Genomic DNA, 16,572 nt, shown 5'->3' on the forward strand with positions numbered 1-16,572 from the left:
AGGGATTTGGGGGTCTAAAAGAACCCAAACCCCCTCCTCTGTACTTAAAAGCATTCAAAACAGCCATGTTTGGCTGTTTTGAATGCGGTCATTTTTTTTTAATCTGGCGCCAAATACCCAGAAGTGATGTCATGACATCACTTCCAGGTTTTTACATGGAGACCCAATCAGAGCCAAATGCGTCTTTGATTGGGTCTTCTCTTCGGTGGCCGTGGAGGTAGGATGCCTGGGTCTCCTGGTGGGACGGGAGACCCGGGCGAGCCGCGGAAGGCGGCGGGAGGAGAGAGCGTCCCCTCCCACTCCTTGTAATGACAACCGACCGTCGGCTATGGACGCTAGTACCGGGGTGATGCCTCTAGCTGCAGGCATCACTCCGGTACAAGCACTTTCCCAAAATATCGGCAATATCGGTAACCTCAGGGGCCGATTCCGATACATCGGGGAAAGTGCATATCGGCCCCCGATATATTGGCATCGCCGATAATCGGTCGATCCCTAATTAGAGCCCCTGTTAGGTTTTGATCGTTGTCTGTGTCCCTGTTTTGGAGATTCCCTCTGTTTGTCCTGATTAGGGATGAGCTCAAAGTTTGGTTCTGCTATTATACAGAGAAGCTTTTCACTGTCAACGGTTGCTAAGGACGCCAGTGGGTGCAGGCACTGCCTGTCGAGTCCTTAGCAACCAGTGTAGTCACCAGCCTCATTCACTTATGGTGAATGAGGCTGGTGTAAGCACTGACCATGTAAGCAAGGTCATGGTGTAAGCACTGGCCATGTAAGCAAGGTCATGGTGTAAGCACTGGCCATGTAAGGAAGGTCATGGCGTAAGCACTGACCATGTAAGCAAGGTCATGGTGTAAGCACTGGCCATGTAAGGAAGGTCATGGCGTAAGCACTGACCATGTAAGCAAGGTCATGGTGTAAGCACTGGCCATGTAAGGAAGGTCTTGGTGTAAGCATTGGCCATGTAAGGAAGGTTATGGTGTAAGCACTGGCCATGTAAGGAAGGTCAAGGTGTAAGCATTGGCCATGTAAGGAAGGTCATGGTGTAAGCACTGGCCATGTAAGCAAGGTGATGGTGTAAGCACTGGCCATGTAAGGAAGGTCATGGTGTAAGCACTGGCCATGTAAGCAAGGTGCCGATTAGGCCTAAAAAAGGGCGAAACGCGTTGAGGAATTATTTACAGGTGGAGAGCAGGAGCTAAAAACATTTTTTACACAGTTTATTCACATCCATACATTAGATGAGCAGTGTCTGTATTATTTCTGTCTGTTATGCATCAGTTTATTAACCACTTCAGCTCCGGAAGGTTTTACCCCTTTCATGACCATTGACCAGGCCATTTTTTGCGATACGGCACTGCGTAACTTCAACTGACAATTGCGCAGCCGTGCGACGCTGTACCCAAATACAATTTATGTCATTTTTTTCCCACAAATTGAGCTTTCTTTTGGTGGTGTTTGATCACCTCTGCGGCTTTTATTTTTTGCGCTAAAAACAAAAAATACTGACAGCTTTGATAAAGAAAAAAAACAATATTTTTTACTTTCTGCTATAAAACATATCCATCAAAAAAATGTAAAAAAATCAAAATTTTTTCATCAATTTAGGCCAATATGTATTTTGCTACATATTTTTGGTAAAAAAAGAAAAAAAAATCCAATAGGCGTATATAGATTGGCTTGCGCAAAAGTTATCGTGTCTACAAACTAGGGAATATTTTTTATGGAATTTGTATTTTTTTTTTACTAGTAATGGCCGTTATCAGCGACTTATAGCGGTACTGCGACATTGCGGCGGACAAATTGGACACCTAACTAATTCATTTGACACCTATTGGGGACCAGTGACACTAATACAGTGATCAGAGGGTAAAAAATATACACTATCACTATACTAATGACACTGGCTGGGAAGGGGTTTAACATCAGGGGCAATCAAAGGGTTAAATGTATGCCTAAGCTGTGTTTACTAACTGTGTGGGGGAGGTGCTTTGACTGGGGTAGGCAAAGATCTGTGTTCCTGATCAGCAGGAACACATGATCACTATCTTCTCCGCTGACAGAACACCAATCTGCCTTGTTTACAAAAAGAGGATTGTCGTTCTGCCTCTGTACTGTCTAACCGGCGGGCACCGGCGGACATCAAGTCCGCAGTACCAGACGCTGGGCTCCCGCTGTGTTTTTTATCTCAACAAGAGCAGGTTGCCGGTGGCGCGCACGCGCCTCCCAGACCTAGAAGTGTCAGATTATGTACTAGGTACGTGATCTGGCACTAAGCGGCTGCCCTGCCGCAGTAAATGTACGTGGGGCCATTACTAAGTGGCTAACCACTTCCTTACCGCTGGACGTTATATGACGTCCTCAGCTTTAAGTGGGGATATCTGAATGCAGGGCCGGACTGGCCCAGCGGGATACCGGGAAATTTCCTGGTGGGCCGCTTTAAGATTGGGCCGCTACCGCCGCTTTAAGATGGGGCCCGTAACGCTACCGCCGCTTTAAGATGGGGCCGTCCGGCCGCTTGATACGGCCCCCGCTGTGCTCCGACTCCACCGATGGATAGCTTCTCCTACTCCTACGCCAGCTGCTGTGAGCGGCATGACGTCACATCCGGCGGGGGAGGCGGCAGCGGATCATCTCCTTCCTCTCTCTGAATGACGGTCGGCGCCGATCCCTCCCACACAGACGCCAGCAGCATCATTGCAGCAGCAGGAGGACAGGTCACAGTGTGAGCAGAGCAGAACATGAGCTGCCTGCCATGCCACATGTAAAAAGCCAGGTAAGACTCAATGCCCGGGGAAGGGGCGGAATCAGCATATTAGAGCCCCTAATACAATGCTGATCCGCCATCCCCCCCTGGTCCCCTCATGGACCAAACTGACAAATGCCATGCGTAAAAATAAATGGTATTTTATTCAAAAATATTAAAAAGTATACAAAGAGTACATAATACAGATTATGTCACTAAAAGAGAGACAATAAACATGTATATAGTTTGTTAAAACATATTGTACATATTAGATAGTGGTAATGGAATATACATATCGCCTGACATGTCGGACATAAAGAGGGTGACGTCCTTCTTCATAGGCTGTATCCCAGATCACATACACACATATATATATATATATATATATATATATATATATATATATATATATATATATATATATATATATATATATATATATATATATATATATATATATATATATGTATGTATATATGTGTGTATCCGTGAGAGATTGGTGTGCTTAGCTTTTCTCCAATGCCAACACAAAATATAGCTGATGATAGGGTACTGCTTATCATAAAAATGACAGGTGCCACTGGTGGAAGGATGCTGTAGAAAAGTGCATAGTGCAATTCTCAAGCCAACTGTTTAGTGCGAGTCACAGGGACCCAGGGGGCTGGTGTATCACCTGTGCCCAAATATCACTCAGTTCACACATAGGCAGGGCCGGTGCTACCAGTAAGGCGACCTAGGCAGCCGCCTAGGGCGCAACTTAGCAGGGGGCGCCGGCGGAGCCTGACCCGAGGTAAGTGACTTACCGTAAGTTACTGAAGGGGTTTTAACCAGTGGCGGCCGACCCATCCACTAGGGGCGCCGACTCCCCCATCCATGCGTCCGGCCCCCTAATCTACATGCAGGGTGTCGGATACATGGATTCCAATGAGGGTTTTTTTTTTCCTTGGAGCATGTGATTAGAGCCAGAGGCTCTAATAGGCTTAAAAAATGGTGGGCTCGGGGCGCAGAGCACTGCGCTCTGAGCCCACCCAGTTGTGTGATAATAGCAAATTAATATTTGTTATTGTCACACTGATTCTCCTCTCGGCCAATCAGGGAGCGGGTCCTGAGATCAGTTTTCCAATTGGCCAAAGGAGAAGGCATTCTATTGGAGGAGAAGGAGGGAGGAGACGGAGGGGGAAGCCATCGCTGTACGGAGGAACAAGATAAGTGAACTGGCGCCCGGGTGGGGGGAGGCTGAAATGGTGTGGACTGGACTCTAGAGTGACGGGGGGTCCGTGGCCAGGTCCATCTGCTCCCCCCCCCCGACCGATGGAGCACCAGCCGCCACTGGTTTTAACCGACTTGGGATGGGGCGTGGGAGAGCATATGGGAGGGCGGCAATTTTTATTTTGCCTAGGGCGGCAAAAATCCTTGCACCGGCCCTGCACATAGGGAGCAAAAGCAGTCAAGGTGTTCAATACAGGAACGAGCTGATGTCCGAAACATGTCAGGCGATATGTATATTCCATTACCACTATCTAATATGTACAATATGTTTTAACAAACTATATACATGTTTATTGTCTCTCTTTTAGTGACATAATCTGTATTATGTACTCTTTGTATACTTTTTATTATTTTTGAATAAAATACCATTTATTTTTATGCATGGCATTTGTCAGTTTAGTCCATGAGGGGCATTTAGGCCATTGGCCTTTTTCTTTTTTACGTATTTAATTATGGACATGACAAATTCCAGTTCATCTCCTTTATATGTACTCTAGTCTTTTTGTCTGTATTAGGGAGAGGGGGCCGGGGGGGGTCAGCATTGTATTAGGGGGAGGGGATCAGCATTGTATTAGGGCGAGAGGGGGGATCAGCATTGTATTAGGAGGAGGGGGCCAGGGGGGGTCAGCAGTATATTAGGGGCGTAGGAAGGGGAACAGCATTGTATTAGGGGGAGGGGGGAACTGCATTGTATTAGGGGGAGGGGGCCGGGGGGTCAGCATTTTATTAGGGGGAGGGGGTCAGCATTGTATGAGGGGGAGGGGGCCCGGGGGGGGGGGGTCAGCATTTTATTAGGGGGAGGCGGTCAGCACTGTATTAGGAGGAGGGGAACAGCATTGTGTTAGGGGGAGGGGGATCAGCATTGTATTAGGGGGAGGAGGCCAGGGGGGGTCAGCAGTGTATTAGGGGGACGGGGGGGGGGGGGTATCAGAATTGTATTAGGGGGAGGGAGGGATCAGCATTGTATTAGGGGGAGGGGGGGGACCTCATCCTCTTGTATTGCATTTGGGGGGGGGGGAGAATCAGCTTATTAGGGCCCCTAATACAATGCTGCCCCCCTCCCCCTAATACAATGCTGATCAACCCCCCCTCCCCCCTAATACAGGGTCTAATCTTGATGATTGCTCCACGTTTACAACTTTTTTTTTTTTGCTCTTTATATATAAGTCCTTTGTGTGATTTTATATCTGTCTTATCTATAAATAATGCACTCATTAAATGTGCTTTAAAATGCATGATTTTACCTTTTTATGAACAAGAAATCAACGTTGTGCTGGTATGACGACGCAATGCTATGGGGCTGGTATGTAATTTTTTCCAGGGCTGGTTTTCATACCCAGTCCGGCCCTGTCTGAATGATGGGTGCAGCTGCTACTTTGATTGGTTTGCGCAAAAGTTTTAGTGCCTACAAACTATGGGATATTTTTATGGAATTTGTATTTGCATTGGGGAATTGGTGCACTCGGGCAGAGGGGCAATTACAGCAGGACGTCCTGTGCAGCTCTCTGCAGCAGCTGAAAGCCAGTTTCTCCCCCTCATGTCAGCTTTCAGCTGCTGCAGGGAGAGACACAGACACAGGGCATCCTTCCTGTAATTACTTACACCGATCCCCCTCCCTGTTCTGCCTGCTTCTGACCCCCCCCCTCACCTCGTGGGCCTCCCTTTCACTGTGCCACCCCCCTCCTACAGCACTGCTGCAGACTTCTCTGTCCTGTAAAAAAAAAAAAAATAACACATTGTTAAAAAAAAAAAAAAAAACATTGTAATGAGTTATTTAACAAAAAAAAAATTATAACATAATTGTAAAAAAATGTAACATTTAATTTTTTTTTTTTTTTTTTATGTAAAAAATTGTTAAAAAGGGATAATTCACACAGCTTCTCTGTTACTGTACGTTTGTGTCCACTAATAATGATTTCAGTGTATTTTTAGTGAAAATATTGTCTTGATATACTGTATATTCGGGTGGGCCCTGCCAGGTAGGCTGCACGGGGCCCCGTGATTTATAACAGCAGCCCTGTCTGCGATTATTCGCTGCCCTAGGATATATGTTTTCTATTTTGCGGACTTTTCACTGGGACTCCACTGTCATTTTATTATTGTTGTTATATATATATATATATATATTTCTTCACATTTTTTTTTGTTCAGTTTATTATGAGATATTTATTTTGCGATTAGTTTTAGCGCTGCACTTTTTTTGATTATCATAAGTGATACCTAGCTTTTTTTGATTTGTTTTGTTTTTCATATAGCTTAACTACCTGCATCCTGGACTCTTATACCCTCTTCCTGCCCAGGCTAATTTTTAGCTTTCAGCATTGTCGCATGCTGAATGACAATTGTGCGGTCATTCACCACTGTACCAATATGACGTTTTTATCTTTTTTTTTTTGCACATGAATAGAGCTTTCTTTTGGTGGCATTTATTCATCACTGGGTTTTCTAACTTTTGCTGCACAAACAAAAAAAGACGACAAAACAAAAAAAAGACAAAACAAAAAAAGACAAAACAAATAAAAACAATACATTTTGAAAAAAAAAAAACGAAAATTTTATTATAGTTTGTTATAAAATTTTGCAAACGGGTAATTTTTCTCTTTCACTGATGAATTCAGGGGGGGGGGGGGGGGGGGGCTGTGATTTCTAACACTAGCCCTGCACACATGTTAACATGCATTATGTTATGCATTATTGGGTGCTGCGTTTGAGCATATTATTCAGAATAAATGGGCCGCCTGTGTGACGATTATTGCATCTTTGAAAGGACTGTTACTATTTCTCTTGTTTGTTTGTTTTTTTTTTAATGCATCTAGTTATATATATCCAGATACATGAGTGAGTTATTTGTATTAGCAACATTGTATTAGAATATTATCAACATAAATTCAGAAGGCTGAAGAAAAATTCAAATCTCCTAAGGCTTCATTTATAATAGCTCAGTTATATTCTGTAAAACGTGCCAATAACATTTTAAATGTGATAACAGGAGCTGATTTGGATTGCTTTATGTTGGTGGCAGTTGTAGGATTTTTTATCGTTGATACTCAGCAATCAATTTATAAAGTATTCCCGGTAGAAGATGAAAGTAAGCCCTAGCTGAAAGATATTTAAGGCTTAGTCACAATTAAGACCAGGGGGCAGTAAAAATTGGCAGGAGGAGCCAGGAACTCCTCCGGGACACCCCAGAAGAAGAGGTTTGGGGCCATCGAATACCATTGCACAGAGCAGGTTACATATAACAGATAACATGTTTGTTATTTTAATTTCGTTTTTGTTTTTACTTTATTAACACTTTAACCCAACACAACAGATTGAAGAGGCCAGCTACATACTTCACCCACAATCAGTGCTGTATCTTGGCCTAGGCCGACAAGGCCCAGGCCTAGGGCAGCACTTTAAAGGGGGGCAGCAAAAAAGCTGCATCTTGCACAAAAAATAAACAGCCTCCTCCCGGCTCCCACACAAAAAGTATGGTGCCAGTCTTATGGGGCGAAATGAGTCTGGGGCAGGGTCCAGGAGGCGAATCAGTCTGGTAGCCCCCATAAAGCGGTCACACTGCTAGGATGTGCCCAAGTTTAGTCAGGCCTAGGGCAGCACAGAACCTAAATACACCACTGGCCATGGTGCCCACAGTTTTTCAAACTTGACCATGATTCCCCAATGTTGAACTTTCTACATTCTCAAAACATTACTCATTGTAGTAATCCATTCTTTTAAAGCCGGGGGGGGGGTCCTCCGATGCAATGCACTATGATCAACTTTCTAGCCTGGAACAGGGCTCTATGAATAGCTTCTTTCCCATATTTATCCCAATCATATTCACCCAGTACTCCCAACAGACATTCTAATGGAGCAACCGCCAAAGATACTTGGAACACATTGTTAAGAATCTGTACCATGCCCAACCAGTAGGGATGCAACTTCGGGCATCGCCAAAGTAAGTGAATAAGGTCACCATAGTCCCTCTGCAAAAGTAAGTGAATAAGGTCACCATGGTCCCTCCGGCACCTCGACCGGGGTCGACCGGAAGTCCCATTGTGTGCAGTCCGTAAGGAGTGTAGTAGACTCTAAGCGTTCTGTATAATTGCGTCAGTCTTTGGGCAACATTCAGAGAGCTGATCGTCACCATCTGGAAGGCCTCGTCCCATTGCTCAGTCTCCATTGGGCCCACATCTCTCTCCCACTTCACCAAAATTCCTAGTGAGTGCTGTTTCAAGTGTATCCGTAGTAATTAAGCATAGCACTCTGAAATAAACCCCTTAGACAACGTAGTATCCCTAACCAATTCAAATTTTGGAGCCTGGGACAACACCCATTCAGAGAATGCGCTTTGGGCCTTAACCGCATGTCTAAGCTGTAGATATAGAAAGTACATGGAAGAAGGAAGATTGTACTTAGCCTGTAACTCGGGAAACGTCAGTAATATCCCCTTACGAAAAATATGTTTAAGGTGGGTCACTCACCCCATACTCTTTCCTTCAGGCCCCAGATTGTAATTTAGCAATCTCTAGGTAGGTATCGTTAAGCCAGATAGGACTATACTCAGTATATCCCTCCACCCACTGTATGTATCTAGTTTTGTTCCACACCTTCTGGATAAGATTGTAGGTAGGGTAAGGCTCATGTGGTTTCCCAAATGCTTGCACCTCCAAAGCTGAGAACAGGGGTCCCCCACGGGTCATCGTCTCATTATCCCCAGGGACGGGTTAGTGGTCATACTGTCTTTATTGTCTTCTACCCCAATAGCCCCTAATAGGTGTTGCAATTGAGCAGCTAAATAGTACAACTATGGGTTAGGTAGAGCTAGTCCCCCCTCGTCTTTGAGCCTCTGCAGATGTTCCAGTTTAATCCTAGGAGTCCCGTTTTTCCAAATCAGTGTTCGGAAGATAGAGTTGATTAATCTAAAAGTTTTTTAAGGAAATCACTATAGTAGAGTTATGTAACAAGTATAATAATTGCAGCATGAGTACCATTTTTATCAAATTCACCCTACCTGCCTCTGACAAGTACAAAGAATTCCATGTTTTTATCCGGTCCCTAAACCGCTGAAGAAGAGGAGTAATATTCAATCAGCAATAGTCACGCACCGAAGGGGATATCAGCACACCAAGGTATTTAAATTGAACAGTGATGGGAACGGGGCACGAGGGTGCCACCCGCTGAGACTCATCCCCGTCCAGGAGCATCAGTGCGGATTTGGACCAGTTTATCAATAGGCCTGAGTATTTCCCAAATTCCTCTATCATAGCCATGGCTGCCTTAGGGGAAGTTAACTGGGTCACCTAGCAAGAGTAGAGTGTCGTCAGCATAAAGCATCACCTTTTCATGAATATTCCCGTATTGAAAACCCTGTATATCCGGATGGGACCTTATCCGAATCGCCAGGGGTTCAATTGCCAAGGCGAAGAGAAGGGGGACAAAGGGCACCCCTGTCTGGTTCCCCTTCCCAAATCAAAATAGTGTGAGATATTCCCAAAATTCTGAATAGCAACCTGCGGTCTAGCATAAAGAAGTTTTACCCAGGAGATATACACCAGGCCAAACCCAAATTTCACCATAACTTCCCACAGGTAGGTCCAGTCTACGCTGTCAAATGCCTTAGTGGCATCTGGGGACAGCAGCACTCTGGAACCCAGATTATCTGCTCGGGACTGCATATTCAGAAACAATCTCCGAAGATTGATTGCGGTGGATTTTTGGGGCATGAAACCTGCTTGATCAGAATGTATTAAGGACCTGATCATACCATTCAGTCTAATCAGTGGCGTAGCGTGGGGGGTGCTGGGGAGGGCCAGCCGCACCGGGCGCAAAATCTGGGGGGGGGTGCATCCTGCAGCCGCCACTGCCATTTAGGAGCCTGCTCAGCCATCCACTCAGCCATCCTGAATGGCGGGCGGCAGGAGGCTGTTATCAGAGCCAGTACAGCTCCGGGTGGAGGGCGGGACTTCAAAGTTGAGCAGATCCCACCCTCCTTCCAGAGCTGCCCTGCTTCTGATGTCAGCTTCATGCCTGCTGCCGTCCATGCGGAGCTATCCAGCTGCTGTCCGCTCTGTAAGTATCGTGGAGGAAGCTGATGGAGCTGTGAAGGGGGAGCTGAAGATATGGGGGGGGGGGGGCGGAGGGCTGAGGACAGGAATCTGAAGATGGGGGGTGAGAACAGGAATCTGGAGATTGGGGGGGGGTGAGAACAGGAATCTGAAGATGGGGGGTGAGAACAGGAATCTTGAGATTGGGGGGGGTGAGAACAGGAATCTGAAGATGGGGGGAGGGCTGAGAACAGGAATTTGAAGATGGGGGGGGCTGAGGATAGGAATCTGAAGATGGGGGGGGGTGAGAACTGGAATCTGAAGATGGGGGGAAGGCTGAGGACAGGAATCTGTAGATGGGGGGGGGGCGGAGGGCTGAGGACAGGAATCTGAAGATGGGGGTGGAGGTCTGAGGACAGGAATCTGAAGATGGGGGGGGGGTGGAGGGCTGAGGACAGGAATCTGAAGATGGGGGGGGGGTGGAGGGCTGAGGACAGGAATCTGAAGATGGGGTAAAGCTGAGGACCGGAATGTAGGGGTAGTTTCGGGACAGGAATGTAAAAGGGTACTGGGGGGACAGGAATGTAAAGGGGTACTAGGGGACAGGAATGTAAAGGGGTAGTGAGGGACAGGAATGTAAAGGGGTAGTGGGGGACAGGAATGTAAAGAGGTAGTGGGGATGAGGACAGGAATGTAAAGAGCTACTGGGGGACAGGAATGTAAAGGGGTAGTGGGGGGACAGGAATGTAAAGGGGTACTGGGGATGAGGACAGGAATGTAAAGGGGTACTGGGGATGAGGACAGGAGTTTAAAGGGGTACTGGGGGACAGGAATGTAAAAGGGTGGTGAAGGGGTAGTGGGGGACAGGAATGTAAAGGGGTAGTGGGGGGACAGGAATTTAACAGGGTAGAGAAGGGGTAGGGGGGACAGGAATGTAAAGGGGTAGTGGGACACAGGGATGTAAAGGGGTAGTGAAGGGGTAGTGGGGGACAGGAATGTAAAGGGGTAGTGGGGGACAGGAATGTAACAGGGTAGCGAAGGGGTAGGGGGGACAGGAATGTAAAGGGGTAGTGAAGGGGTAGTGGGGGACAGGAATGTAAAGGGGTAGTGGGGGACAGGAATGTAACAGGGTAGAGAAGGGGTGGGGGGGGACAGGAATGTAAAGGGGTAGTGGGGGACAGGAATGTAAAGGGGTAGTGGGGGAAAGGAATGTAAAGGGGTAGTGGGGGACAGACTTGTAAAGGGGTAGTGGGGATGAGGACAGGAATGTAAAGGGGTAGTGGGGGACAGGAATGTAAAGGGGCAGTGAAGGGGTAATCGGGGACAGGAATGTAAAGGGGTAGTGGGGGACAGGAATGTAACAGGGTAGAGAAGGGGTAGTGGGGGACAGGAATGTAAAGGGGTACTGGGAGACCAGAATGTAAAGGGGTAGTGGGGGAAAGGAATTTAAAGGGGTAGTGAAGGGGTAGTGGGGATGAGGACAGGAATGTAAATGGGTACTGGGGATGAGGAGAGGAATGTAAAGGGGTAGTGGATGAGGACAGGAATGTAAAGGGGTACTGGGGATGAGGACAGGAATGTAAAGGGGTACTGGGGATGAGGACAGGAATGTAAAGGGGTAGTGGGGGGACAGGAATGTAAAGGGCTACTGGGGGACAGGAATGTAAAGGGGTACTGGGTATGAGAACAGGAATGTAAAGGGGTACTGGGGATGAGGACAGGAATTTAAAGGGGTACTGGGGGACAGGAATGTAAAAGGGTGCTGGAGATGAGGACAGGAATGTTAAGGGGTACTGGGGATGAGGACAGGAATGTAAAGGGTTAGTGGGGATGAGGACAGGAATGTAAAGGGGTAGTGGGGGACAGGAATGTAAAGGGGTAGTGAAGGAGCAGGGGGGGACAGGAATGTAAAGGGGTAGTGGGGGATAGGAATGTAACAGGGTAGAGAAGGGGTAGGATGTAAAGGGGTAGTGAAGGGGTAGTGGGGGACAGGAATTTAAAGGGGTAGTGGGGGACAGAATTGTAAAGGGGTAGTGGGGATGAGGACAGGAATGTAAAGGGGTAGTGGGGGACAGGAATGTAAAGGGACAGTGAAGGGGTAATCGGGGACAGGAATGTAAAGGGGTAGTGGGGGACAGGAATGTAACAGGGTAGAGAAGGCGTAGGGGGGGACAGGAATGTAAAGGGGTACTGGGGAGACCAGAATGTAAAGGGGTAGTGGGGGACAGGCATGTAAAGGGGTAGTGGGGGAAAGGAATTTAAAGGGGTAGTGAAGGGGTAGTGGGGATGAGGACAGGAATGTAAATGGGTACTGGGGATGAGGAGAGGAATGTAAAGGGGTAGTGGATGAGGACAGGAATGTAAAGGGGTACTGGGGATGAGGACAGGAATGTAAAGGGGTACTGGGGATGAGGACAGGAATGTAAAGGGGTACTGGGGATGAGGACAGGAATGAAAAGGGGTAGTGGATGAGGACAGGAATGTAAAGGGGTAGTGGATGAGGACAGAAATGTAAAGGGGTACTGGGGATGAGGACAGGAATGTAAAGGGGTACTGGGGATGAGGACAGGAATGTAAAGGGGTAGTGGATGAGGACAGGAATGTAAAGGGGTAGTGGATGAGGACAGGAATGTAAAGGGGTACTGGGGATGAGGACAGGAATGTAAAGGGGTACTGGGGATGAGGACAGGAATGTTAAGCGGTACTGTGGGGATGAGGACAAGAATGTAAAGCGGTACTGGGGATGAGGACAGGAATGTAAAGCGGTACTGGGGATGAGGACAGGAGTGTAAAGGCGGAAGGGAGGTGATATAAAGGGGGCTAAGGACAGGAATGCAGAGGGGGGCTGAGGACAGAAATGTGAAGGAGGAGGGGCATGATATAAAGGGGCATAAGGATAGGAATGTAAAGGGGGGGGGGGTCATGACAAGGATGTGAGGGGAGGGGGGATATGAAGGTGGGCTGAGGACAGTAATGTTAAAAGGGTGGGGTTGTGATGTGCAGGGGGGACTGAGAACCCTATTGTAATGACAGGATTGGGATGCGAAGGATATGAGCCAAGCTTTATAACATTGCTACCTGTATTCTGCATGTAGGCAGCCCATTCATTTAATTTTGTGTAATTGTCAGTATAGTAATTAGGTTGGCCAGTGTAGTGGTCAGGTAGGTCTGTGTAGTGGTGAGGTAGGTCAGTGTAGGTGTCAGTATAGTAATCAGGTAGGTTAGTGTAGGAATCAGGTAGGTCTCTGTAGTGGTCAGATAGGTCTCTGTAGGTGTCAGTATAGTAATCAGGTAGGTTAGTGCAGGAAACAGGTAGATCTGTGTAGTGGTCAGTGTAATTGTCAGGTAGGTTTGTGTAGTGGTCAGGTAGGTCCGTGTAGGTGTCAGTATAGAAATTAGGTAGGTCAGTGTAGTGATCAGGTTGGTTAGTGCAAGAATAAGGTAGGTTAGTGTAGGAATAAGATAGGTCAGTGTAGGTGTCTGTGTAGTGGTCAGGTTGGTTTGTGTAGTGGTCAAGTAGGTCTGTGTAGGAATAAGGTAGGTCTGTGTAGGTGTCAGTATAGTAATCAGGTAGGTCAGTGTAGGAATAAGGTAGGTCTGTGTAGTGGTCAGCTAGGTCAGTGTAGGTGTCAGTGTAGTGGTCTAGTAGATTTGTGTAGGGGGCGCAAATTACTTACCTTGCCCCGGCGCTGACAACCCACGCTACGCCACTGAGTCTAATTGCCAGGACCTTTGCTAAGATTTTTACACCACACTGTAATAAGGAGATCGGCCTGTATGACCCAGGATTAACCACATCCTTACACAGTTTTAGAAGTAAAACCACATTTGCCCTGTACATAGAGGGAGGTAGAGCACCTGTCTCCAGAGACTCATTGGAAACGTGCAGTAACCGTGGAAGTATCACTTCAGCATGTTGTTTATACACTTCTATAAGGATACCATCTTTCCCCCGGTGCCTTACAATTTGGGAACAAGCAAACCGACTCCTGTAATTCCTCCAAAGTGAGTGATGCATCCAGTCTCTGTCTCTGTATGTCAGTCAAAGTGGGGAAAGGGAAGTGTAGTAGATACTGCTCTAACTCATCTGGCAAATATTCAGTCTTTGGTAAATACAAGGTTTCGTAGAAACCGACCAACGCTCTCGTGATTTCCTCAGGCGTGCTCACCAAGGACCTCATCCGAGACTTAATTGCCCCAATAATGGGGAAGCATTGGTGAGAGGAAGCTATCCTTGCCAAAAGACGGCCAGTTTTTTTTTTCCCCTTCCTCAAAGAATGCCTGTTTGGAGAAGAACCGCTTCTTCTCGGCCTTTGAGATCAGCAGATGCTCATAAGCAGACTAAGCCTCCCGCCAAGCCTCCCTAGCCAAGTCAGAAGGATCCGAAACATATCGCTGTTCCAGTTCCCACACCCTAGTCTCCACTTCATCGACCAAAGCAGTGGAGGACTTCTTCACCTTAGATATTTCGGCAATCAGTATTCCTCTCAAATATGCCTTGAAGGCAGGGGAGGACTGGGCCAGGGGGCAGGGGGGAAATTGCCCCCTGGGCCACTTTGATGCCCTGTAAAAAGGCTGCACCACTCCTGCCACAGACATGGCTAAAGGATTCCTGGAGAAGAGAAGTAGAAATTTCCCACTGATGACCTACTGAATGCGGGATGAAGACTAGAGCAGAGTGCAGGCGTCCTCCACCAGCATGGATGGTGTAAACTGTGTCTGAGCAGAGGTCGGTTCCATGCCCCACTGGAGACTCTCCTCCCTTAGCCCCTAGCTAGCCATGACTGAGCTGTCCCAGCTCCCCTGAACCGCTCTCTACTCCCCTGAGGTAGAGGTAGAGGTACTCTCTACTCCCCTGGCCAGGTTGGAGTAGAGAGTACCTGGAGCAGAGCTTCAGCCTGAAATGGGGGTCAGGAGGAGACCGGGAAAAGGGGGAGTGGGAGGGGGGCCGAGTTGCTGTCCCCTGGGCCGAAAGTTGCCAGTCAGCCCCTGCTTGAAGGCCTCCCACCGAAAAACCTCAGAGTCAGATAGATCCTGGAATGAGTAACACACAGTCAATTTTTGGCTCTGCCTCTCCTCCACTGAACAGCAGCAGGAGCGGCAATGAGATCGTCCAGCAGGGGGCATCAGCATCTGAGCCACCAGGCTGTTTCTCAGCCAGCATGGGATGCCCTGTCTACATTAATCCGGCTCTAAATCTGGGAACAAAACCGGGGACAGACTTGGTCCGGGGACAGTGTCCTCAATCCGGGGACTGTTCCCAGAAAACGGGGATGTCTGGTCACTCTAGCCCAGTAGGCAAGTGGCTAAAATAATTACAGTGCCATCATCCACATACAGAAAGAGAAGGGTGATTGTAAATTTCACAGCATATGTTTAGTATCACTTTAAAGAAGAGTTGGTAAATTCCCTCTTATACATCTGGTAAATTTAATTTTATACAGGCAGTCTGCATGATAAAGGCTGGGAATTTTATCATACACAGAATGTTTACCGCAGAATACAAGTTCCACAAATACGAAACTCAATGGCAAAACTCGGGTGACTCATGTTGACGCCATAAGGGATCTGGTCAGCTAGAAAGCGTCCTCAGATGTTTTATTTATCGGTGCTGATCAAGTAGAAATGAAAAGAGTTAACCTTGAGGTTGTGTCTGATAAGTTTCAGAGGGAGATGGTTTGACATGAACTGAATAGTGGATATGCATGTTGGGTGAATAAAGGCTCTTCTGAGGGTCTAAAAACTAATTACTAAATATCAGAGGTCCCTCTGTGTGTTTGACCAGCTTTAAGCAGTATGTAGCTGCATGTCTGTAAAATAAAAGGAGATACACTATCTCTAGTTTTCCCCAAGAAAATTCAACTTTTAATGTAACTTTTAATTGTCTCAAGCTTCTTCTGTTAAAACTTTTTGAAAACTCCGGAGGAGCATTCTGTCATGTTTAACAAAAATGTCAAAGCGCACACACCTCAAAAAACAAATCACATAAAACGCTCCCAAGGTGGCTCCTCTCAGAAAATGGAAAGCTGGGCTGGGTGTTTGGATAAACTTTTTATTACTTTTCACCTTCGTGGTGTGACTATAGAAGATCCTCAGAAGTTGAAAAAAAAAAAAAAAGCAAGCTTGAAGTTTTGTTGATCTAGCTGTCTGCAATGCGTTTCAAGTGCTAGCAGCATGGGGGATATAGAAATAGGAAATGTTTATATCCAGGGCCAGCGAAGAGCAAGGAAATGAGAGCATGTACAAGGAGGATAAACAAACCCAGCAGATAGATGATACAGAAAAGTTCTGGACAAGAGACAATTTTGTAAAATGAAGAAAGTGGAACTTCTGAGATGACATCAACCATTTTATCTGTCTATATATAGGCAGATACATTTATAGATTGTAAGCTCTTGCAAGCAAGGCCCTCCTAACCCTTTTGCCTTAAATTTTGATCTAACTGTAATGTCTCTGTTTACTTTGTAAATCAACGTGAAAACTATTGATGCTATAGAAATCCTTTAGCCCCGGTTCACACTACTGCGT

At 46.8% G+C, this 16,572-nt stretch overlaps 1 pseudogene across 1 annotated transcript; it reads right to left on the minus strand.

Annotated features, from left to right (window-relative positions):
* Positions 1-7,862: 7,862 nt before the first annotated feature.
* LOC309559749 lies at positions 7,863-8,700 on the minus strand (annotated as a pseudogene). Its single transcript has one exon. The product of its transcript is annotated as an uncharacterized misc_RNA (transcript).
* Between the last annotated feature and the right edge of the window lie 7,872 nt (positions 8,701-16,572).

The sequence above is a fragment of the Pelophylax lessonae genome (genome assembly GCF_965119305.1).
Source record: "Pelophylax lessonae genome assembly, chromosome: 7".
NCBI lineage: Eukaryota > Metazoa > Chordata > Amphibia > Anura > Ranidae > Pelophylax > Pelophylax lessonae.